We start from the raw sequence: 25988 nt of genomic DNA, 5'->3' as shown, positions 1-25988 counted from the left end.
GGTGTTGAACATGACCAAATTGGGTTAGGCTAGTTCAAAACACACTCTATTTCTCTCATTACACACTATTCATTACTTCTTAATTTGTTGCACCTTGCTTTTAGTCCCTCTGAACTAAAATGTTTAAGAGCAAATATCAACAAGAGTTTCCACTGTTGTTTTACATTAGCTGAAAGATACAGGTATATCCCCCAAAAAAATAAGAAGAAAGAAAACTATCATTATTTTAAGATAACAGAATCCACTCCATTTTTAATACAAAAAATAAATAAGGAAGTTGTTAGAAATCCTTATAGATTCAGTGAAAAAGAAATATACAAAATAAACATTTAAAATCTTCTGCACAGCAAAAGAAACTACCAACAGATTAAACAGACAACCTACAAAATAGGAAAAAATATTTGCAAATTAAGCATACAACAAAGGTCTAATATCCAGAAACTATAAGAAATTTAAACAAATCAACAAGCAAAAACAACCCCATTTAAAAATGAGCAAAGGACATGAACCGACACTTCTCAAAAGAAGACATACACATGGCCAAAAAGCATATGAAAGCATGCTCAATATCACTAATAGTTAGGGAAATGCAAATCAAAACCACAAAGAAATCTCACACCAGTCAGAATGGACATTATTAAAAAGTCAAAAAATGACAGCGAGGTTGCAGAGAAAATGGAATACTTATATACTGCTGGTGGGAATTTAAATTAGTTCAGCCACTGTGGAAAACAGTTTAGAGATTTCTCAAAGAACTCAGAACTACCATTTTACATAACAATCCCATTACTGGGTATATACCCAAAGAAATAAAAATTATTCTACCAAAAAGACACATGCACTCACATGTTCATCACAGCACTATTCACAATAGCAAAGACATAGAATCAACCTAGATACCCATCAGTGGCGGACTAGATAAAGAAAATGTGGCACATATACACAACAGAATACTATGCAACCATAAAAAGAATAAAATCATGTCCTTTGCAAGTGCATGGATGGCAGCTGGAGACCATTATCTTAAGTGAATTAATGAAAAAGAGAAAACCAAATGTCACATGTTCTCACTTATAAGTATGAGCTAAACACTGAGTACACATGGACACAAAGAGAACAATAGACATCTGGACCTACCTGAGGGTGGCAGGAGGAAGGAGGGTGAGGGTTGAAAAACTACTGAGTGGGTGCTATGCTCACTATCTGGGTGACAAAATCATTTGAACACTAAACCTTACCAAAACACAATTTACTCAAGTAACAAACCTGCATATGCACCCCTAAACCTAAAATAAAAGTTAAAAAAGAAAAAAAATTAATTTAAAATGTACATATATAACTCTAACAACAATAAGCAATGAGCAATTAAATAAAATGATATCAATAAAGATAAACTTAACAAGATATGTTGAACATTTTTAAAGTATTATTAATCTTTACCGAGCAAAAGGGAAAAACAAAATGCCACATTCTTCAAAAAACAACTATTTTAAATATAAATTTAAATGCAGACATTTCCAATAATTGTCTGCATTGTGTTTGGATTGTAACAAATTGATTTCAAGATTTATTTGATCAAATTACAGCTTAGAAGAGTCAAACCATTTTCATAAACGAATAATAAGCAAGGATTTGCTCTGGCCAGCACTGAAATACTATCCAATATTACTAAGAGTTTGATTTGGGGTCAGGAGCAGTGGTTCCTGCCTGTAATTCCAACATTTTGGGAGGCCTAGGCAGGAGGATAGTTTGAACTCAGGAGTTGGAGACCAGCCTAGGCAACAGAGTGAGATCCTTGTCTCCACAAAAAAATCAAAAAAATAGCCGGGCGTGGTGGCCCGTGCCTGCAGTCCCAGCTACTCGGGAGGCTGTAGTGGGAAGACTACTTGAGCCTGGGAGGTCGAGGCTGCAGTGGACAGAGATTGTGCCACTGCACTCCAGTCCAGGTGACAGAGTGAGGCTCTGTCTCAGAAAAACCAAAAGAGTTTGATTTGCAGATGATTGAAACAACATTGCCTCAAAACAGACCCTAGTGTATTTTACATTAGAATATTAAATACAAAAAGAATGATATTACAAATTAGTGTGTGATGAAGGCCTATTTGTTGATCAGTATGGGAAAACTGATGAAAGATCTAGAAATAAAATTTGTCAGTAAAAACAATACCTAAAAAAATACATGATTATAAATTTCAAATTGATTTAAAAATGTGGAGAGTTCCAGCAGAGATCCCAGTCCTGAAGCAGCGGCGAACCTCTCTTCCCCACCCCACCTCGGTGACCTGGTGGCCGCCGGGACACAGTGCCTTTGGATGGCGGCGGGTGTGCCGGGCGGGAAGGGCGGGAAGAACCACGCGGAGGCTGCTGGGGCGCAGGGCCCGCGAAGGCGGAGCTAGGGACTGGCCCGGCCTTCTCTTCAGGCCACGGCGCCGCAGATCTGGTCCTCGAGCGACCTCACTGTCCCAATTGGGCGAGACCTACCTGGTCCTGATGGCAACGGGCAATGGCCTTAACGGCCGGAAGGTGAGCGCAGTCCCGGATGAGGACGGGTGGAACGGTAGCGTCCGTGGGGCGGTTGCCCTTCCTTCTACCAGAACTTGATGTGGGAGGAGAGAAATGGAGTAACAGGCCACATTTGGCGCTTTGGAGATGCCCACCACGCTTTGGGAAAATTTACTGGCATTTATAGAAGGACTTTGTGTATAATATGGGAAAGCTGCTCTCAGCTTCCCCCAAAACTTTTACAAGGAAACATTTGCCACATCTAGCCCTTCCAGATGTGTAGAGGTTTCCGACATATGATAGAGTTAGCAAATCACATATCGTGTAAATTCCCATTTATTGAAAAAAAAAATAGAAAATAGATGTCTTCTGGAAATGACTTTTTGAAATTGAGTTGTTGGACCACCTCTGGAAGCAGTAACAGGAGCGGACACATCCACATTTGTTCAGTGCGTTAGAGGACATGGACCAGAACAACTGAAAAGGAAAAGAAGAGGGTTCTATATCACTCATCAGATTTAGAAGATAGTTTCACATTCTTTCCATTGTTTTGTGTGCATTTTATTCATGGTTGACAATGCTTAAACTTTTTTGAAATGTCTAGTCTTTCTAGATGTTCTGAAGTGCCTGATATATGTTAAATCAGAGATAGTAAAATAACACATTTAGTAAATGTCTTTTTGTGAAAATTCATATGAAATGTTGGTGGGGGGGGATATCCAAACCACCAGTTGAGTAACAATACATTGTGTTTGTGCACTGCTTCAGGGCAGGAGGAGAACGAGGCTGTGCAGAAAGCTCTATGCCACCAGTGTACTTACAGTGAGGCAAGATTAACCATTATATCTTATGTCTGTGCATTTGGCTTATCTGTGTATATAGTGTATATCGAGGAAAACAAGTCCTAATGTACATCTAGTCTTTCTAGATGTTATAGAGGTTGCCAGAATATGACAAAAGTAGAGTTAGCAAACTAATATTTTTGTACATTTTGTTCTAAAATGACTAGGAAGATTGTCTTCTGAAAATTTGAGCATTCTTGCCCACTGAGTTGATGGAGATGGAAAGATGTCTAGGCCAGAATGTTCATATTTGGAAAACTTCAAATTATAACTATTGTTACATGTGTGCAGTTTACTCAAGACTGCTGTGTACATAGTGGACAAATTAACTCCTTACCTGAAACATCTAGTCTATCTAGATGTTTAGAATGATGTATATTAAATATAGAGGTAGCAAAATATCACTTTGTAAATATCTTTTGGCTAAAATTCATAGGTAATATTGTGTTTTGGAAATTGAATTGTTAAGCCACCAGTGTGGGCAGTATAGTACTGTCTACACTTGTTTGATAGTTTAGAGGAAGTGGAGGGAAGAAATTGCAAAAGGTGCTATGCTAGGGTGTTTATACTTTGACATTTTCAGACAGCATTTTTCTGTATGTTTTGTGCATTTAGTTTTGCTCTGTATATAGTGTATAGAATGAACAAATGAGCCCTAATTTTGCAATATCTAGTCCATAGATGTTAAAGAGGTTGCCAGTGTCTAAGTACATAGTAAAATTAGCACATTTTGTACACTCTGTGTTGAAATTCATAGGAAACCTTGTCTTCTGTAAATGACTTTTGGATAGAAATTTGTCCAACATCCATAAGCATGGCATGTGCCTGTACTGGTCCATTGGATTGAAGGCCGAGAGAAAGAAGTGAGGGGGGAATGGTTCAAAGGCAAAACTGTCATATTTATAAGTTACCACAGATTATAACCATTGTTATGTGTATAATTTTATTGAACAGTACTCTGTACATAGTGGACAAATTTTATGAAATATCTAGTCTTTCTAGATATTTAGAAGTGCTTGATATATTTAAAAGTAGAAGTACTAGAATAACACTTTTTGTAAATAGCTTTTAAAAACTAATGGGAAATACTATTTGGAACTGGAATTGTTGAACCACCTTTGTAAACAGTGTACACTCTCTGTATTTGTTCTTTTGATTGAGGGAGGTGAAATTGCAAAAACTGTTTTGCTAGTGTTTACTAGAAATTTTCACTTAATCCATTGCCTGTGTGTTACATGAATTTCATTTAACTTTATTATACTGTATATATCTTGTATATACTGAACAAAGGAGTCCTAATTTTATATCTAGTCGAGTCTCTAGATATTAAAGAGGTTGTCAATATATGACTGAAGTAGAGTTACTAACTCTACTATGTAGACTTTGTTAAAATTCATAGAAAGGCTGTCTTTGGAAAGGACTTTTGGAAGTGAAATGATAACATCAGCTTGAAGTGACATGTGCCTATATCCACCAGGTTGGTGGTGGAGAGGCTAGACCAGAATATTCCTATTTAGAAGATACTTTCAGATATAACCTTTGTTACATGTGTGCGGTTTATTCAACACTGCTATGTATATGGTGGACTGACTGAAGTCCTTATTTGAAACACCTAGTCTTTCTAGATGTTTAGAAGTGCACAATGTTAAAAGTAGAGGTAGTAAATAACACATTTTGTAGATACCCTTTTAATTCATATGAACTATTGTCTTTTGGAAATTGATCAAACCACTTCCCTGAGCAGTACATATTTATTATATTTGTGCTGGTTTGGGAAGGAAGAAGGAGCAGAAAGTACAAAGGGTAATTGAGACACCAGTGTGTTTATGGTGAGGCACACTTGATCATTGTCCCTTGTATCTGCATTTTCTTTTATTGTGCTGTGTATGTAGTGTATGTAAGTGGACAAACGAGTCCTAATTTACAACATTAAAGGGATTGCAAGTGCATGACAAAAATAGAGTTAGTAAACTAATACGTTAAGTACACTTTGTGTTAAAATTCATAGGGAAGACTGTTCTTAAAAACACAAAAGTGAAATTGCTAAAATCCTCTGCAAGTATTATGGATGCTTATACCTGTCCACAGGGTTGATTTAGAGATCGAAAGGGGAAGGGTTCTAGGCCAGAATATTCCTATTCAGAAGACACCTTCAAATTATAGTTCATGTTATACATATGCACGATTTATTCAATACTACTGTGTATATAGTGGAAAACTTACATCCTATTTGAAATATCTAGTCTTTCTAAAACATCTAGATGTTTAAAAGTGTACAACATAGGTTAAAAGTAGAGGGATAAAGTAACACCCTTTAAGCACTTTTTTTGTTGTTTCCTGGGAGTGGTTGCATTTTTGAGTGGAATTGTTAAACTAGATGTTTTGACAGTATGCTGATTGTTCATTGCGTCGCAGTGGATTGAGGGAAGAAGAATGCAGGCGAAGGATTCTGCACCCATGCCCATGAGTTAGATTGATTCCATGGTCTAACCGTTGTTCTACATGTGCATCTTAGTTAATATTGTTGTGTATTAAAGGATAAGTCCTAATGCTCAAGATACGTTAAAAATAGACATAGTAAAGCAATCTCTTTGTGTTTTTTTTTTTTAACTTTTTTTTAGGTTTAGGGGTACATGTGAAGATTTGTTACACAGGTAAACATTTGTCACAGGAGTTTGTTGTTTATGTTATTTCATCACCCAGGTATTCAGCCCAGTACCCAATAGTTATCGTTTCTGCTCCTCTCCCTCCTCCCAACCTCCACCCTCAAGTAAACTCTAGTGTCTGTTGTTTCCTTTTTTGTGTTCATAAGTTCTTATCATTTAGCTCCCACTTATAAGGGAGAACATGCGGTATTTGGTTTTCTGTTCCTGCATTAGTTTGCTAAAGATAACAGCTTCTAGCTCCATCCATGCTCCTGCAAAAGATATGATTTTGTTCTTTTTTATGGCTGCATAGCATTCCATGGCATATATGTACCACATTTTCTTTATCCAATCTGTCATTGATGGGCATTTAGGTTGATTCCATGTCTTTGCTATTGTGAATAGTACTGTAATGAACACAGGCATGCTTGTGTGAGATGGTGTCTTATCGTGGTTTTGATTTGCATTTCTTTAATAATCAGTGATATTGATCTCTTTTTCATAAGTTTGTTGACCACATATGTGTCTTTTGAGAAATGCCTGTTCATGTCCTTTGCCCACTTTTTAATGGGATTTTTTGTTTTTCTCTTGTAAATTTAAGTTCCTTATAGATGCTGTATATTGGACCTTTGTCAGATGCACAGTTTGCACAAATGTCCTCACATTCTGTAGGTTGCCTGGTTGCTCTGTTGATAATTTATTTTGCCATGCAAAAGGTCTTAAGTTTAATTAGATCCCATTTGTCAACTTTTGCTTCTGTTGCGATTGCTTTTGGTGTCTTTGTCATGACATTTTTGCCTATTCCTATGTCCAGAATGATATTGCCTAGGTTGTCTTCCAGGGTTTTTATAGTTTTGGGTTTTACATTTAAGTTTTTAATCAATCTTGAGTTGATTTTTGAATATGGTGTAAGGAAGGGGTCCAGTTTCAATCTTCTGCATGTAGCTAGCCAGTTCTTCCAGCACTAGTTATTGAATAGGGAGTGTTTTTACCATTGCTCGTTTTTTCCAGCTTTGTCAAAGATCAGATGGTCATAGATATGCAAGCTTATCTCTGGGCTCCCTATTCTGTTCCATTGGTCTATGTGCCTGTTCTTGTACCAGTACCAAGCTGTTTTGGTTACTGTAGCCTTGTAGTATAGTTTGAAGTTGGGTAGCATGATGCCTCTAGCTTTGTTCTTTTTGCTTAGGATTGTCTTGGCTATATGGGTTCTTTTTTGGTTCCATATGAATTTTAAAGTAGTTTTTTTCTAGTTCTGTGAAGAATGTCATTGGTAGTTTGATAAAAATAGCACTGAATCTATAAATTGCTTTGGGCAGCATAGCCATTTTAATGATATTTGTTCTTCCTATACATGAGCATGGGATGTTTTTCCATTTGTTTGTGTCGTCTCTAATTTCTTTGAGCAGTGTTTTGTAATTTCATTGTAAAGATCCCTCACCTCCCTGGTTAGCTGTATTCCTAGGTATTTTATTCTTTTCTGTGGCAGTGGTGAATGGGATTGCCTTTCTGATTTGACTCTCAGTTTGGCTGTTATCGGTGTATAGGAATACTAGTGATTTTTGTAAATTGATTTTGTGTCCTGCAACTTTGCTGGAGTTTTTTATCAGCTGAAGGAGCTTTTGGGCCAAGACTATGGGGCTTTCTAGATACAGAATCATGTCGTCGGCAAACAGAGATAATTTGACTTCCTCTCTTCCTATTTGGAAGCGCTTTATTTCCTTCTCTTGCCCAATTGCTTTGGCTAGGACTTCAAACAATCCCTTTGTAAATGTTCTTTCGTTTGTTTTTATGAAATCCTGTCTCCTGGGAGTGACCTTTGCTAATCCACCTCTTAATTAATTAATCTATGTTAGACATGATCCTATACTTAGTCACTAGGATGATGGAAGAGGGAAAAGAGTACAGGTGAAGGGAAGAGCTTTTTGCCAGTATCTCCATATCTAGAAGATGGTTTTAGGTGATAATCATAGGTATATAAGAGCATTTTTCGTAAAGTACCTGTGTTTTTGTTGACAAAATTCATTACTTTACAACATCTAAGCTTTATGAATACCTCAAGGTAACAATGTATGATAAAAAGTAGAGCTAGTAAATTAGCTACTTTGTAAATTTCTTTTTGTTATAATTGATGGAAAAGATGCATCTTGGACATGGAATTGTTAAACCACCTTTGAGCAGTATATGTCAGGACTTACTTGTTCATCAGGCTGGCAGCAGAGGGGCAGAAGGAAGTAAAAAGGGAGAGATGAAGGCAGATGTGTTCATATTTACATTTTGACTATAGCCATTGATGTGTGTGTGTCTCTTTTGGCCATACTATAGGAATACATTAAGTAATCCAAAGCAAACATACCTTCTAATATTTTAATGGTACAGATCTGCTAATGAATTCTCTTAGAAACATTATACTTAGTATATTCTGTTGCTTTATGTTCCATTTTAAATTGAGCATTAAGGTAATACAGTATTTAATCAGAACTCTGCCCATACTTTTATCTAGAGGTGTGTTGCCATTTTTGTCTTCTATGAAATTTTTGTCTCAAGAAAGGCAGAATTACATTTTTTTCTAACAGGTTGAGTCGGTGTTGTGTATTCTTGGTTATCAAAATACTCACATAGCTTTGGGATTTAAAATTGGCAAATATTCATGATGTGTGGAAAAGTGTGATACATACTGTATAATCTCAATCCCATAAAACTGAATGTTTTGTCTATGTATACACTGGACCTAGAAGGTCATGTCAAACTGTAAACTGCTTGTGATTGTGGATGACTTTGTTTTTTCTTCTTGTGTGTTTCAGCTTCCTATAATGCACATATTAACTTTTCTAAAATAAAGTTTATTTTAAAAAACAAAGTTAATATAATCATGACCAGTTTTAGCAGAATTGATTTTAATATTAGAAAGTATGGAATTATAGTCTTTAATAAACATTAAATGAATACCTGCTATATGCCAGTTACTATAACAGATGTGGAGAGCCTATAGGGATCAAAAGATAATTCCTGCTCACAGATCTTTCAGAAAGTATCATTAGATGATTCAACAGACAATTTCATCTAACTTAGTTGAAAGAAATTTTTTAAATTCCATAGTACAGAGTAGGTAATCAGTATGTAATTTTATCCGTAGATTACAAAATCTGGAGATTATATTCTGAGAATCTGCTTTCTCCAACACAATAAAAGCCATATATTACAAGCCCACAGCTAACATCATAGTTATAAAAAGTTGAAAGCTTTCCCTCTAAGATCCAGAACACAACAAAGATGCCTGCTCTCACCACTTCTGTTCAACATAGTATTGAATGTCCTAGCCAGAGCAGTTAGGCAAGAAAAAGAAAAAAATGTATACAAATTGGAAATGAAGAAGTGAAATTGTCTCTTCTGATGACATGATCCTTTATTTGGAAAACCCTAAGAACTCCAACAACAACAACAAAAAAAAAACTATTCAAATAAATTCAGTAAAGTTACAGGTTACAAAATCAATATACAAACATCAGCAGTGTTTCTATGCAATAACAATCATCTGAAAAAGAAGTAAGCAATCCCATTTACAATTTAAAAAATAAATAAATTAAAGTAACTAGGTGCAAATTTAACCAAGGAGGTGAAAGATTTGTACATCTGAAAACTATAAAACACTGATATTTAAAATTAGAAAAGACACAAAAATGGAAAAATACCTCATGTTCATGGACTGGGAAAATTAATATTTTTGAAATACCTATACTACCCCAAATAAAGATTCAATGCAATCTCTATCCAAGTACCAATGTCATTCTTTAGAGAAATAGAAAAAACGATTCTAAAATTTGTGTGGATCCACAAAAATCCATAGCCAAAGTAACCCTGAACCAAAAAAAAAAAAAAAACAACTAGAGGCATCATAATACCTGACTTCAAAATCTACTGTGAACCTATAGTAATCAAAACAGCAGGATACTGGCATAAAACAGACACAAAAATCAATGGAACAAAATAGCCTAAAAATCAATCCATACATTTATAATCAATTGATTTTCAACAAAGGTGCCAAGAGCACACAATGGGGACAGGGCAGTCTCTTCAATAAATGGTGTTGAAAAACTGAATATCCACATGTAGAAGAACAAAATTACATGCATACCTCAAACCATATACAAAAATCAACTCAAAATGCATTAAAGACTTTAACATAAGACTACAAAACTACTAAAAGAACTCGTAGAAATGCTCCATGACATTGATCTGGTCAATGGTTTTTTGGATATGACCCCAAAAGCACAGTCAACAAAAACAAATATAAATAAATGAGATTATTATTATTATAATCTTTTTTTTTTTTTTTGAGACGGAGTCTCGCTCTGTCGAGCAGGCTGGAGTGCAGTGGCGCAATCTCGGCTCACTGCAAGCTCCGCCTCCCGGGTTCACGCCATTCTCCTGCCTCAGCCTCCCGAGTAGCTGGGACTACAGGCACTCACCCATACGCCCGGCTAATTTTTTGTATTCTTTAGTAGAGACGGGGTTTCACTGTGTTAACCAGGATGGTCTCGATCTCCTGACCTCGTAATCCGCCCGCCTCGGCCTCCCAAAGTGCTGGGATTACAGGCGTGAGCCACTGCACCCGGCCAATAAATGAGATTATATCAAATTAAAGAGCTTCTGCACAGTCAGGGAAACAAACAAAATAATGAAAAGACAACCTATGGAGTGGGAGAAAATATTTGCAAATGATGTATCTAATAAGGGGCTAATAATCTAAAATATATATAAGAAACGCAAACAAGAAAACATAATTCTATTTAAAAATGGAACTGGCTGTGGTGGCTCACACCTGTCATCTCAGCACTTTGGGAGGCCTAGGTGGGTGGATCACTGGAGGTCAGGAGTTCGAGACCAGCCTGGCCAACATGGTGAAACCCTGTCTCTACTAAAAATACAAAAATTAGCCAGGTGTGGTGGTACGTGCCTCTAGTCCCAGCTACTCAGGAGGCTGAGGCACAAGAATCACTTGAACCTAGGAGGCAGAGGCTGCAGTGAGCTGAGATTGTGTCACTACACTTCAGCCTGGGAGACAGAGTGAGACTCCATCTCAAAAATAAAAATAAAAAATGAAATAAAATAGTTTAAATTTTGTTTTAATGAAAATAAAAATGGGCAAAATACCCAAATACACATTTCTCAAAAGAAGACCTACAGATAGCCAACAGGTATATGAAAAAATGCTCAACATCACTAATCAATGGGGAAATATAAATTAAATGCACAATGAGATATCACTTCATACTCTTAGAATGGCTACTATCATAAAAAGCAAAGATAACAACTCGGTGAGAATGTGGGGGGAAAAAGGAACCCTTGCGCACTGTTAGTGGGAATGGACATTAATACAGCCACTGTAGAAAACAGTGTGGAGGTTACTCCAAAACTTAAAAATAGAACTACCATATGATCCAGCCATCCCACCACTGGGTATATATCCAAGGAATTGAAATCAGTATGCTAAAGAGATGTCTGCACTCCCATGTTTATGGCAACATTATTCACAATAGCAAAGATATGGAATCAAACTAAGTGTTCATCAATGAATGAATATATCAAGAAAATGTGGTGTACTATTCACTCATAACAAAAAAAGGAAACCCTGTCATTTGCAACAACATGGATGAACCTAGAAGCTATGATGTTAAGTGAAATGAGCCAGTTACAGAAAGGCAACTACTACATGATCTCATTTAAATGAGGATCTGAAAAAGTTAAACTCATAGAAGCAGAGAGTGGAATGGTAATTACCAGAAGCTGGGGGTGGTGGTAAGTTTCCAGACCATAAATTGAGGGATAAGCTCCAGAGTGTTCATACTATTTTTAATTTGCTGAAAATAGAACGATGATAATATGGTTCATAAACCTAGAATTATGATTATCCCATAAATTTTTAAAGCCAAATATTTTCTGTCCTATAGAAACAACACCTACATAACTTAATTTATCCAATTTTATTGATATCTTACCACTTGAATAAACCAAATTTCAAGTAAATGTGTTCATTTTTATAGATATAGTTTACATCATAAATTCATTTTTCAATGTAAATTTAATATAGTATATAATTAATCTCCAAATTTTAAAATTTAAAAACTTAAAAACAAAAAGAAAAAATGAAACCTAATGTCTTTTGGGTTTTTTTGTTGTTGTTGTTTTTTTGAGACAGAGTTTTGCTCTTGTTGCACAGGCTGGAGTACAATGGCGCAATCTCGGCTCACCGCAACCTCCGTCTCCTGGGTTCAAGTGATTCTCCTGCCTCAGCCTCCTGAGTAGCTGGGATTACAGGCATGTGCCACCATGCCCAGCTAATTTTTTGTATTTTTAGTAGAGACAGGGTTTCTCCACGTTGGTCAGGCTGGTCTTGAACTCCCAACCTCAGGTGATCCACCTGCCTTGGCCTCTCAAAGTGCTAGGATTACAGGCGTGAGCCACCGCGCCTGGCCAAAACCTAATGTCTTAAGAGAACTTTTCATAAAATTATTATTTGGATATGCCTCTGACCACAGTCATAGCTTTGCTTAATCACCTCTGTGGGGCATCAGTCTCCAAGGTCTAAACCATATAAACATAGGTAGCCTTTAGAGCTGTAAATAAATACATCCCTGCTACATGTTAATGATTCTTGGAATATACATTGACCAACATAGTGCTCTCCTTGTTTAATTAGGTAAAAATCTAGCTATAAATATGAATAACAAGAGTATACATTAAAAAGACGTCAAATAGCCAACCAAAAATATATTTAACCAAACCTAATTCATTATTAGGGACTTTCACCAGTCCCACGTCTAGTTTACTTCCAATATCCACATTAAATAGAGCCTTCTATTAAATTTTACTTCAGCTGTTGCATTTAAGTGTGAATGGCACTGTAGTGTCAGCATGACCAGTGGTTAATCCAATTTTTTGGGGCATTAGTAACTCACCCAACAAGAATTTTTTTTCTAATTTATTAATTAAATGAAGGAACATCATAATGGGAACATGGGTATGTTTGGACTACAGGAGAACATCACAGCTGTGAACTCTTCCTTCATGAAAATATATTCTAATCTTTTCGGCTTCTGGTAAGTATTCTGTGCTATCTCTAACAGAGGATGACCCCAGCTAGAAAACAGATCCTAGATAGCGTAAGACTCAGCCTAACGTGAAAGCAAAAATGTGAAAGGTATGTGAGATATAAATAATACTAACATTTTGAGGATTAAACATAAATTTAATCCTCAGGAATGAGGATTAAACTTCAACAAGAGCAGTTCATGGATTTTGAAGTTACTAAATGCTCTCTATGCACCAAGCATCATGCTAAATATTTAGCATAACATGTAATCCTCTTCATAGCCATCCTATAAGCAGGTGCTATTAGAATAGCTATTTTACAGATAAGGAATCAGAGGCTAAAGAAGTTAATTAGCCTGCTCAAGTTCACACAGTGAGGAAATGGCTGAGATCAATTGTAATAAAAATCACAGGCGGTCTGAACCAGTCTAGGGTCTTACCTATTTTTATTTCATCTTTTCATCTTGCATTTTGTATGACTACAGCAGTATACTTCTTGCTTTATAATTAATAAAAGATCCATATATTTTTACTTTTTGTAAAATTTTAGACAGTTTTGAAATTTTGTGCCTCTAATTTTCTCTCCATATCATAAATTATGTTGAAATATGTTTGGTTCATTTGTCTCAGATTTCACTGAAGAAAGTAAAATGTTAAGTTATGCGTGATTATTGGGCTCTGAAGTCCATACTATGAAAAATGAAAAACTGAGTTTCCATTAAAATGTAGCATGCCTCTTTTTTGCTATCTATTTCTTCAGCGCCAGTGTTATAAGTCTCATTTTAAATAACACATTCACTTTTAAATTGAAATTAAAATATCCAAAGTTTGAGATCCAAAGCTTAAATCAATATGCAAATGTTAAAAAGTATTAAATGAAAAGTCCTGTATTTGAGTTTACAACATTAAATTACATAAATTATCATGCCTGACTTGGCAGCATTTCTAATAAGAATGGCCAGGGCTTTACGTGATCCAAAGTTTAAAGAAAGCCAGTAATGTTTTATACCTGCTAAAAATAATTAATGTATATTTTAGAAAATTATGCAGATCATAGACATTCACTATTCCCTTCAGTAGTGTTGCACAAGTGGAGTATCATGCTTATTGTACTCACTAATTTGCAGCACTTGACAAATCATGGTGTGTTCAGGGAAGAGCAACGAGAAAAGCATGGTAATTAAAGAGCATGTAGTGGTAGGAACAGCTAACAATGTGCTTTGGGAAAAGAAATCTAAGCGTATATTGGCAATAGATTCTAATATTAAAAGAGAGTTAAAAGGTATATAAAAAATTTTTAGTAAGCCAAACTATACAATATTGTCTAGAGGTGCACATTTGGGTAATTAACCTACTAACATGTAAAGACGGGATTACTATAAATATCAGCATAGTGGATACTTCAGGGGATAAGGAAGAGTTATCATTGGGAGAAGGCACAAAGAAAAGCTCCTAGGGTAATCGTCAACATTTTATTTATTGACTTAGGTGATGGTTACAAGAATATACACTGAAACTCATCAGGCTTTACTTTTTGTTTGTTGTATCCATGTATTTATTCATATAACAATACTGGGGGTGTTATGAGGCCATGTTAAATTGACTTACTCTGTGTTATTTTCAGAATAAAGAAGACCAGCCACGGCTGGGCAAGGAACCATCTTTGAGTTCAATATAAGCAGCATTGACTAAAGGAGAGAGGCTGCTTCAAGTGTATTTGACTTCTCTGTCATTGAAGTTATGCCAGTAGCAATTGTGTAGAGATTCTGTTGAAGGATCTCCTATGCAGAGCAGAAGGCTAGATTCATGACTTCTGAGGTTTTTTTCCACTTTGAAATTCATAACCTTTTAATTCCCAACACAAAGCCAACAGCAGTCAAAGGAACTTGAGTGAATTTTGTAATCAAAGTGTTTGGAGACCTCAAGTCATCTCCTGCTCCTGAAGCTTTTCAGTTCAATGTGCACATTGTGATTCTGCATATTTTTGTGTACATAAAAATGTTTGTAAATTTTAAAGTTACACAAATTTTTTGTAAACCATTCCAGTTTAGTTCTAGGTCACTGTGGTAAATTCACTGTGTGAAAAATTAATGGACTAAGGGGTAGGCAGAATAACAATGACAGGTGGATATAAGTTATCATTTTTAGAATTAAATATGAACCAAGCTCAGTTCCAAGTGCTTTTATAAATACTAACCCTCACAACATCCCTTTGAGGAAGGAAATTTTACTACATTTTCTTCATGTATAAAGAACCTGGTACACAAACAAGTTAAATAATTGCCCAAGGATACAGCTTCCAAGTGGTGAAGCTGGAATTTGATGCCAGGGACTTTGCGTTCAGAATCTGTGCATTGAAGCACTATCATTCCATAGTTGACAACCTATTGCAAATAATAAAAATAAATAAAAACTAAAACTGGACACTCATTGATTAAATCAGATTTCCATTTTTGTGCTGTGAAAAACTACATCTCTATCTCATACTACTTGATAACATTTCCTTCTTTATGATTATAACATTATTATGTTCTAACGAAAACAATTATAACAATGACATACTATAGATAATCTATCTTCCCTTTATTTTACTATATACCAGAAGCAAATGAGGTTTTCATGGCCTCAAGGACACTATAAATGTAAAGTATGCTACTTCTGAATTTTGTGGTCAGAAATTATCAGCAGAAAAAATGTTTAATTCACCATTAGCCTGGCACCAGGGCTCAGGCCTGTATTCCCAGCAGTTGGGAGGCCCAAGCAGAAGGATTGCTTGAGCCCAGGAGTTCCAAACCTGCCTGAACACCATGGTGAGACCTCATCACTACAAAAACATTTAAAAATTACCTGGACACAGTGGCATGCATCTGTGGTCCCAGCTACCTAGGAGGCTGAGTTGGAAGGATCACTTGAGCACCAGGGGTCCAGGCTGCAATGAGCTACCATTGTGTCACCACACTCCAGCCTAGGAAACAGAGCAAGATTTTTTTTGTTTGTTTTTTGTTTGTTTGTTTGCTTTTTGAGACAAGAGTCTCATTCTGTCACCCAGGCTGGAGTGCAGCGGTGCGATCTCAGCTCACTGCAGTCTCCGCCCCCAGGTTCAAGCAATTGTCCTGCCTTAGCCTCCCAAGTAGCTGGGACTACAGGCGCACACCATGGCGCCCAGCTAATTTTTGTATTTTTAGTAGAAAATACAAAATTTTCCCCACACAGGCCAGGCTGGTCTGAACTCCTGACATCAAGTGATCCGCCCGCCTCAGCCTCCCATAGTGCTGAGATTATAGGCATGAGCCACTGCATCCAGCCTGAACAGAGCAAGATTCTATCTTTAAAAAAAAAAAAAAAAGAAAAAAACTAATTCAGTCACTCATTAAATAGTTCGTCTGCTTAGTGATATGATACAATAATCAGAAATAGTGAGATCGATGACATTTTTATCTGTATCTGTATTCCTTTAGAGTCCGATGAGGTGATGGTTTTACCTAAAGGGTTTCAAAGCAATCAGAACATCCACTCATGTAATTGGTAAATTCTATAGGTTAAAACAACTCTGGCTATTTAATGAACTGCTTTTTGTTTGAATTACGTGCCCAGCTAATTCTGCTGAATAGCTGGTAAGTAGGATTGGACACAGATCGTTGTATGTGGTGGCCAAATAGTTCTGGAATCACCTCAATATTTAACTGCAACAAATCAGTAAGGCTATTTAGATGGTGTAATATCAGTCGTTAAAGCTGCTCAAAAAACATATGGGCCTTTATACATGTAAGTAAAGATAAATAATAAGAAAGATAATTATTTCCTGGCAACAAAAAACACACTCACAAAAAAAGGCAGAATAGTAGGGAACACCAAAATTGACAGAATAACAACAGTGCCTGCAATGCTGAGGAGTAAAAAATATATAAGAAGGAGGAGTAAGTTGGTGGTGATGATAAGTACAATTATAATGGCTGGAATGTAGATATTTGCAAGTAAATCTTGAAAGTGATTCTATCAAATGGTGGAGTGTATTCCAAAAAAAAAAGATATCATTTAACTTTTTACCTCAAGCTTAACTCCTTCAATAATGCAAGGATTTATCATGATCAAGTGATGCTTACATCACAGCTTCAAAGAGGAACAACTCCTCAATACGTACGCTTCTCTTAAAAATCACGTAACTGACTTCATGATTTTATTACTTAATTGAAATACATAGAACAATGAATGACATCGCAAATTAAGTTTTTTCAATGATTTACAATTCAGCCTGATTGGATTTAGCATATTATTAGATTCATTTTGGATTAAACATGAACAAGTTGTTGGCACTGGGCCATGGGGAAATGTTAAAAGAGATGTTCCCAATGAGAGAAAGCATGCAAATAAGAGTTTTGGATACCCATGACAAACTTCGGAGATGTTCAGTTCTACCTAAAGCTGACACTATTTTTAGTTACCATGATATTGTCTCCTAGCTTTTCTTAAGGAGTAATGGAAACAAGCAATGGAAGTTCTGGAACAGATTTCATCCTTCTGGGGTTTTCTGATTGACCCCAATTAGAGCCCATCATCTCAGTGGTTGTCTTCATCGTTTATATTGTGACTCTGGTAGGAAATCCAACCATCATTCTTGTATCTTATCTAGACACCCAGCTCCATACCCCCAAGTATTTTTTCTTATCCAGTTTGTCTGTTTTGGACCTTTGTTATACAACTAGCATTATCCCCCAGATGCTGGCAAATCAATGGGGTCCAAAAAAATCTATTACTTATGGAGGGTGTGTGCTCCAATTCTTCTTTGTCCTTGACTTGGGAGCCACAGAATGTCTTCTATTGGTTGTGATGGCCTATGATCGTTATGCTGCTGTCTGTCAACCTCTTCACTACACCTTAATAATGCACCCTCAGCTTTGCCAGAAAATGGTGCTCACTGCCTCGTTGAGTGGTCTTGCCGGTGCCTTAATTGTTTGCTCCTTGACTTTGAAGTTGCCAAGATGTGGGCACCGGGAAGTGGATAATTTTTTCTGTCAGATGCCAGCATTGATCAAGATGGCTTCTGTCTATTCAAAAGTAATTGAGATTGTTGTCTTTGCTCTTGGAGTGGTATTTCTTTTCATACCTCTATCACTAATTCTTATCTCATATGGAGTTATCACTCAAGCTGTAATGAGGATCAAGCCAGCAACAAGGTGGCAAAAGGTCCTTAATGCATGTGGCTCCCACCTCACAGTAGTAATTCTGTTTTATGGAACAATCATTTATATATACATGAAGCCACAGAATACCATATCCCAAGATGAAGGGAAGTTCTTCACTCTCTTTTACACAATCATCACACCCAGCCTTAACCCTCCGATCTACACTTTACAAAACAAAGATGTAAAGAGTGCACTGAGGAGAATACTGTGGATGAAAAAATGTTCAGCAAAATCATGAATTAGATGGAAGAAAAGTAGAATGTAGAGCACTAAAGAAATGTTGGCATTTATCAAGAGAAGTTAAATCAATTTATTTATCCAAAACACATTCATGTTCAAAGCCTGATGCTCTTAAATGACAAAAGAAAATTTAGCAAGCTTATGCTTTTACTTTGCTTTACTTTGTTTTTACTTTGTTTTACTGGTAAATAAATTCAAAATTTGGAAATCGCTATGCTAGAGAATAAATGACTCCACTTCTCTGCAAATCAGCCATTTCAGAGATTGAAAATCCTCTCTGCAAGTGAAAGATTCCTCACATCTACAGTGCCCTTGCTATGTTATTTCAAAGACAGTAAGTCACAGCCTACATGAAGTAATTGAGTAAGAAGATGGGAGTGATAAGGGCTTAGGATCTCTCTACAATCCTTAAACCCTGTGGCTTCTAAATTTCCACAGCAAGAACATCATACATTTATTTCAAGGTTTTGATTCCTCTTCTTTTTTTTTACTTTTATTTTAGGTGAAGATTTGTTACATACATAAACACGTATCATGGGGGGTTATTGTACATCTTACTGCATCACTCAGGTATTAAGCCCAGTACCCAATAGTTATATTTTCTTTGCAAGTGACTCTAAAATTGACCTTGGTAAACATAAAAAATATGAGGGAGGACAGAAAAATCAGAGGCTAAGGAAAGCATGAAGACACTGTAAACTTTATGGTGTCATAAGAACTATGGAAGAAAGACAAAAGTATAGAATGATAAAATTGTGGCCACTGAAAAAGAATATCAATTTCCCTTTGTTAAAAATGAGTGATCCTAAATCTTTCTAGGCATTTATCACTTAAAAACCTTCTATTCAACCTTCTATACCCTGCTGAAATTGTATCTCAACTGAAAAGTATTTATAAATCTCATCGGTCTATGGCCTATAGTCCCTAAAACCTCTGACCATATAAGTATATGGCATTATCCCATTTTTACTTCATTATTTGTTTGTATGTCTGTTTGAAGAAGATGCATTAGTAAGCTTTTCAACAATATAGACCTTCTTATTCATGTGTGATTTTGCTGTGTCTAATCAGTTTCTGACATGAATTACATAGCCAATACATGTCTATAGAATGATTATGTCAATGCTTTTAATTAAATCTCCATGAAAATGTTATCAAATCTACAGAATATCACAAATTCTCATTGGGTAATGAATAGTAAAGCACAGTGACAGACTGGATTAAGAAAATGTGGCACATATACACCATGGAATACTATGCAGCCATAAAAAAGGATGAGTTTGTGTCCTTTGTAGGGACATGGATGCAGCTGGAAACCATCATTCTCAGCAAACTATCGCAAGAACAGAAAACCAAACACCGCATGTTCTCACTCATAGGTGGGAACTGAACAATGAGATCACTTGGACTTGGGAAGGGGAACATCACACACTGGGGCCTATCACGGGGAGGGGGGAGGAGGGAGGGATTGCATTGGGAGTTATACCTGATGTAAATGACGAGTTGATGGGTGCTGACGAGTTGATGGGTGCTGACGAGTTGATGGGTGCAGCACACCAACATGGCACAAGTATACATATGTAACAAACCTGCACGTTATGCACATGTACCCTAGAACTTAAAGTAGTATTATTATAATAATAATAATAAATAAAATTAGAAAATGAAAAATTTAAAAAAACCTTTCCAGAAACACTTGTATTTAGAAATATGAAGACAAATGTTTGAATTGAGAGCAAGTGAAGTGCACTTTTATGTCAAGATAAACTTTCTGAAAGGAAACCATTAAAAAATGTCCTGTCTGTAAAAAAAAAAAAAAAAAAGTAAAGCAATATATTCAGTTTGTGTTAACACTAAAGATATATAAATCATCTAACCCTAAAATTTAATATATTTAAAGACCTATGACTTGGCAAAGGAAAAGATACAGTTTTTCTTTCACATACTTAAAATTATAGAATATATACATAATATTATAGAATCTACAACATCCCCTATAGGTATATATAAGTATATAATGGAAGCTAGGAAATAAAAGAAATAATTGCTCATTATCTCGTATCCCAGAAATAATGACTACATTTTTTTTAACTAATTTTCTTTTAAAGTATTGTCACCTATGTTAAAATTTGGTTTAATATTTTGTCTTATTTCTCTCAGTGTATACCTTCATATCAGGAATGGTATCACCCCCACACGGGCAAAATTGATTCCAGGGGAGGTAGCAAAAATCTTTAGTATTACAATGGTTGGTGGTCCTCCAAAGAGCCTCTGTACATAAGCAGTTACACAATATAACTGTGGCACTAAAATTTTGTTAGAAATGAGATAGCTATAATGAAAAAGTTTGAGAAAACACTTAATTTGAGGCTTTTTCCTATTTGAAAAGATGATTAAAATAAAGACTCCCTTAGGCCAAACTGATTGACAAAGATATGCACATCTAGGCTCCAATACACAGAAGAATTAGTAAACTTCTAGATTGGCAATTGAAACCTGCATTCAACGATGGTCTTCAGTTTCAGGTTAAAATGCTGGAAATTCCCTGTTATATTGGGGATTTTTTTAAGTTTGATAAAGAAATCATGCCCCAAAGGGGTTTTTTTAATGATAAAATTCTTGAGTTTATAGGATAGCATATAAGAAAAGAAACAACTTGCTGAAAAGTTGAAACTGAAATTGTGCCCCCAAAGAATAGGAAACCAATAACTGGCAGATATTCTTGAGTTTGCCAGATAGCAGATAAGAAAATAAATAACTTTCTGAAACACTGAAATTCCCTCCATTTGTGAGATAACAAAAGTGGCCAAAATTAATTGGAAGCAATATGGCCAAATGGAGTTTGCACAGAACAAGCTTGTTAATGTCACACCCGAATTTCTACTGCATGTTTCATACTAACTCCCTTTGAATTTGCACCTGGGACCCACAAAGAGGAATGGAGAGACAACTATGCATTTCTGAGGACTTTCTAGACCTCCCTTTTCCTTCCACCAATCACCTGCTAATTCCAGAATCCACCCATAAACCTTTTCTAATAAAATCACTATCTTAAAGCCAGCACAGGGAGATACAGTTGAGCTAGATTCCTGTCTCCTTGTTGATCAACCTATAATGAAAAGTTTTTCTTTTCTTAGAAATCCAGTGTCATAGTATTGGCTTCTAGCACATCCAGCAGTGAGCCCCTTTTGCCTGGTAGCAAAAACATAATATAGTATCAAGAATTTGTGGCCAGACACAGTGGCTCAAGCCTGTAATCCCAGCACTTTTGGAACCTGAGGCAGATGGATCACAAGGTCAGGAGTTCAAGACGAGCCTGGCCAATATGGTGAAACCCTGTCTCTACTAAAAATACAAAAAGTTAGCTGGGCGTGGTGGTGGACACCTGTAGTCCCAGCTAGCTACTAGGGAGGCTGAGGCAGGAGAATGGCTTGAACCCAGGAGGCAGAGGTTGCAGTGAGCCGAGATCATGCCACTGCATTCCAACCTGGGCAACAGAGCAAGACACCATCTCAAAAAAAAAAAGAATTTGCTGAAACAATATCTCATTTATTTCTGGTTGTAGTAGTTACCTGCTGCTACATGAACATTTTTTTAAAGAAACAAACAGAACTTCTAGACACAATCAATATAGGCTGAAAATCCCTTATCCATAATTCTGAATCTAAAATGGTCAGAAATGCAAAGATGTAAGAACAATACATTAGACTTTGGGGACTCGGGGAAAAGGGTGGGGGTTGGTGAGGGATAAAACACTACACATTGGGTACAGTGTACACCGCTCAAATGATGGATGCACCAAAATCTCAGAAATCACCACTAAAGAACTTATTCATGTAACCAAACACCACCTGTCCCCCAAAAAACCTATTGAAATAAAAAAATTTAAAATTCAAATAAAAAACAAAACTAAAATGGTCAGAACACTAAATGCTTTCCTTTTTTTTATTTTGAGTCTCACTATGTTGCCCAGGCTGATCTCAAACTCCTGGCCTCAAGCAATTCTCTCAAGTAGCTGGTATTACAGGTGAGAGCCACCATGCCCAGGTAGAAAACTAAAAGTTTTCATAACTCTGTTGGCAACAAAACCTGACCTGAACTGATGTAGGACTATTTCTATCTACTCTTTACTTTCAGTTTTATTAAACAAGAGAAACTGTATGTTAAAAGAATAGAGTTCCTTTTAAGAAAAAATAATATGAGCTATTTGTCATTTGTCAGAAATGGCAGATCTTTTTAAAGAGGACACTCACTGTTATCACTAATTTATAAAACCATGGAGTTTCTTTCAAGTTGAAGATTCAAGAGCAATTAGAACATGTCTGTTTTAAAATATGGTAGTCACTAGGTGTAGCATCACAAGAAAAACTATCAAAGAATAATAAAATTTTAGACTATTTTTTCTTTTTTCTTTTCTTTTTAACTTAAGTGGATGTGTATTTTAAACTATTTTTATCTAAGATATTAAGTTAACATTTAAAGTGGCCAAATGAAAAGATAGGTCACATTTTATGTTCTTGTGAGTCAACTGAAATACTGAAGAGAAAAAAAAAGAGAAAAAAAAAAAAAAAGTTTGTTTCCTTGCTATTCTTTGTACCTTGCTGGCTAGAAATGTTCCATGGAATATGTGAGAGTTCTGGTTCCAAAATGGCTGCATAGAAGGAAGCTGGCTTTACTTTTCCTCCACGGAAAACCTAAAACAAATACACGGTGCTGAGATTATCACCAGCAATATCCCAGAACTCAAATATGAGGATGGGACTGTGCCTGTGGCCATAGAGAAGTAAAAAACTTCAAGCAGGCACTATAAGACTCAGACCTCCAAATCTGTGACATCCCTCTCCCAAATCTAGCACCCAAAGCCTAGCACCAAGCATGTGGAAAACTTCCCCCACCTCACCCCCAGTTTCTACACTGGAAAAAGTGAGATTGAAGTGGATAACTAGTTTCCCCAACATCTTGGGTTCCCTGGCAAGAGATCTGTCCCTACTTCAACCCACAGGTTGAGGTACCTAAGTATCTAAAGGGAGAAATATTCCCAAAGACAACCAGAGAAAAAGTGGGGAGGTGAGACTTCCTTCCCCAGCCCTAGAAACACTCTTCTTTAACTCAGCCAAAGGAGACACCAAATCAGCGAAGCTGGTCAACAGCACCACACCATAGGAGATATGTTCCCCAGGTTCCCTGAACACAGAATTCTAGCCAGCCTTCCCATCCTATTGGGATATCCCCGGTAAGACCTTCTCCATTTGGGTCCGGCAGTGCTCCAGTCATTTACTAGGGCCAACAAACACCTGGACTTCAGGCTCCATGTGATGTCAAAAAGAAGGCAAGACCAAGAGGGAAAAAAAAGCAGATGCTGTCATGCTTTCTGTACAGCCTGCAGAACCATGAGCTAATTAAACCTCTTTTCTTTATAAATTACCCAGTCTCATGTATTTATGTATTAGAACGGACTAATATACATGACTTCACCAAACAGACAAAGCAAGGAACCAGTGACTTACCCTAACAAGACAGTGATATGTGAGCTCTCTCACCAAGAATTCAAAATAGCAGTTTTAAAGAAACTCAGTGAACTCCAGGATAACACACAAAAGCAATTCAAAAATTTATCAGAGAAATTGAACAAAGAGATTAAAATAATTTTTTAAAATCAAACAGAAATCTTGGAACTGAGAAATATACTTGTCAAACTGAAAAATTTATTAGAGACTCTCAACAGCAGAATGGATCAAACAGTGGAAAGAATTAGTAAACTCAAAGACAGGCTATTTGAAAATACAGTCAGAGGAGAAAAAAGGGAAAAGAATACAAAGGAATGAAGATCACCTAAATAATATAGAAAAGTACCTCAAAAAGACAAATCTAAGAATGATCAGTTCTCAAGAGGGAATTCAGCCAGAGCAAAAGTTAGAAAGCTTACCCAAAGAAATAGTAACTCAAAACTTTCCAAACCTAAGAAATATATAGGTATCTAGGTACAAGAAGATCAGAGAACATGAAACAGATTCAACCCAAATAAGACTACCCCAAGACATACAATAATCAAATTCTCAAAGGTCAAGGACAAAGCGAGGATTACAAAAGTTGGCTGGGTACCATGGCTCATGCCTGTAATCCCAGCACTTTGGGAAGCCAAGGCAGGTGGATTACCTGAGGTCAGGAGTTTGAGATCAGCCTGGCCAACATGGTGAAACCCTGTCTCCAATAAAAATACAATAAGTAGTAGGGCATGGTAGGGGGTGCCTGTAATCCCAGCTACTCGGGAGGCTGAGGCAGGAGAATCACTTGAACCAGGGAGGCAGAGGTTGCAGTGAGCTGAGACAGCACCACTGCACTCCAGCCTGGGCAACAAGAGTGAAAGTCAGTCTCAAAAAAATAAAATAAAAAATAAAAGCAGCAAGAGAAAAGAAGTAAATAACATACAAAGAGCTCCAATTATTCTGGCAACAGACTCCTCAATGTAAACTATACAGGCCAGGTAGATGTGGGATGACATTTTCAAAGTACTAATAGAAAAAAGAAAGAAAACTGCCATTCAAGAATAATGTAGCAGAAAAGTCATTCTTCAAATATGAAGGAGACATAAAGCATTTCCCTGACAAACAAAAGCTGAGAACTCACTACCACCAAGCCCATCTTAAAATAAATGGCAAATGAAGTCCTTCAATCTAAGAGAGAAAAATGCTAATATGCGTAAAGAAAACATTTGAAGGAAAAATAAACACTGGTAAAATTAAGTACAAGACATACCCAGAATATTCTAATACTCTAATTGTGGTGTGCAATCCATTTATAACTCTAGTATGAAATCTAAAAGACAAACCTATCAAAAACAATAATAGCTACAGTGACCTGCTAAGAGATAGACAATATAAAAATATGTAAGCTGAGACAACAAAAAGTCAAAGTGTGGGGGCATAGAGTTAAAGGGCAGGGATTTGTGGGGGATTTTAAAGATTTTTGTTTGTTTGTTTCTAGTCTTTTCTTTGTGATCAAAGATAAGTTGTCATCTTTGTAAAATATCAGCTGGGCGCCATGGCTCATGCCTGTAATCCTAGCACTTTGGGAGGCCAAGGCTAGCTAATCACTTGAGCTCAGGAGTTCAAAACCAGTCTGGGCAACATGGCAAAACCCCATCTCTACAAAAAATACAAAACTTAGCTGGCTATGGTGGCACGTGTCTGTGGTATCAGCTACTCAGGAGGCTGAGGTAGGAGGACTGCTTGAGTTCATAAGGTAGAGGCTGCAGTAAGCTGAGATCTCACCACTGCACTCCAGCCTGGGTGGCAGAGACCCTGTCTCAGAATAATAAGTAAATAAATAATAAAATAAAATAGCTATAAGATGTGTTTTGTAAGCCTCATGGTAACCCCAATGCAAAAATCTATAATAAATACACTAAAAATAAAAGGCAATGAATTGAAGCATTCTACCAGAGAAAATCACTTAACCACAAAAGAATACAGTAGAAAAAGAAG

General features: G+C 36.5%; 1 pseudogene; it reads left to right on the top strand.

The window, feature by feature from the left end:
• The first annotated feature begins 17557 nt into the window (after nucleotides 1–17557).
• LOC112622547 lies at nucleotides 17558–18502 on the top strand (annotated as a pseudogene).
• The last annotated feature ends 7486 nt before the right edge of the window (nucleotides 18503–25988 follow it).

This window comes from Theropithecus gelada, chromosome 4 (genome assembly GCF_003255815.1).
Source record: "Theropithecus gelada isolate Dixy chromosome 4, Tgel_1.0, whole genome shotgun sequence".
In the NCBI taxonomy this organism is placed as follows: domain Eukaryota; kingdom Metazoa; phylum Chordata; class Mammalia; order Primates; family Cercopithecidae; genus Theropithecus; species Theropithecus gelada.
The sequence above is the reverse complement of the archived record's forward strand: the minus strand, read 5'-3'. Positions and strand labels throughout refer to the sequence as shown.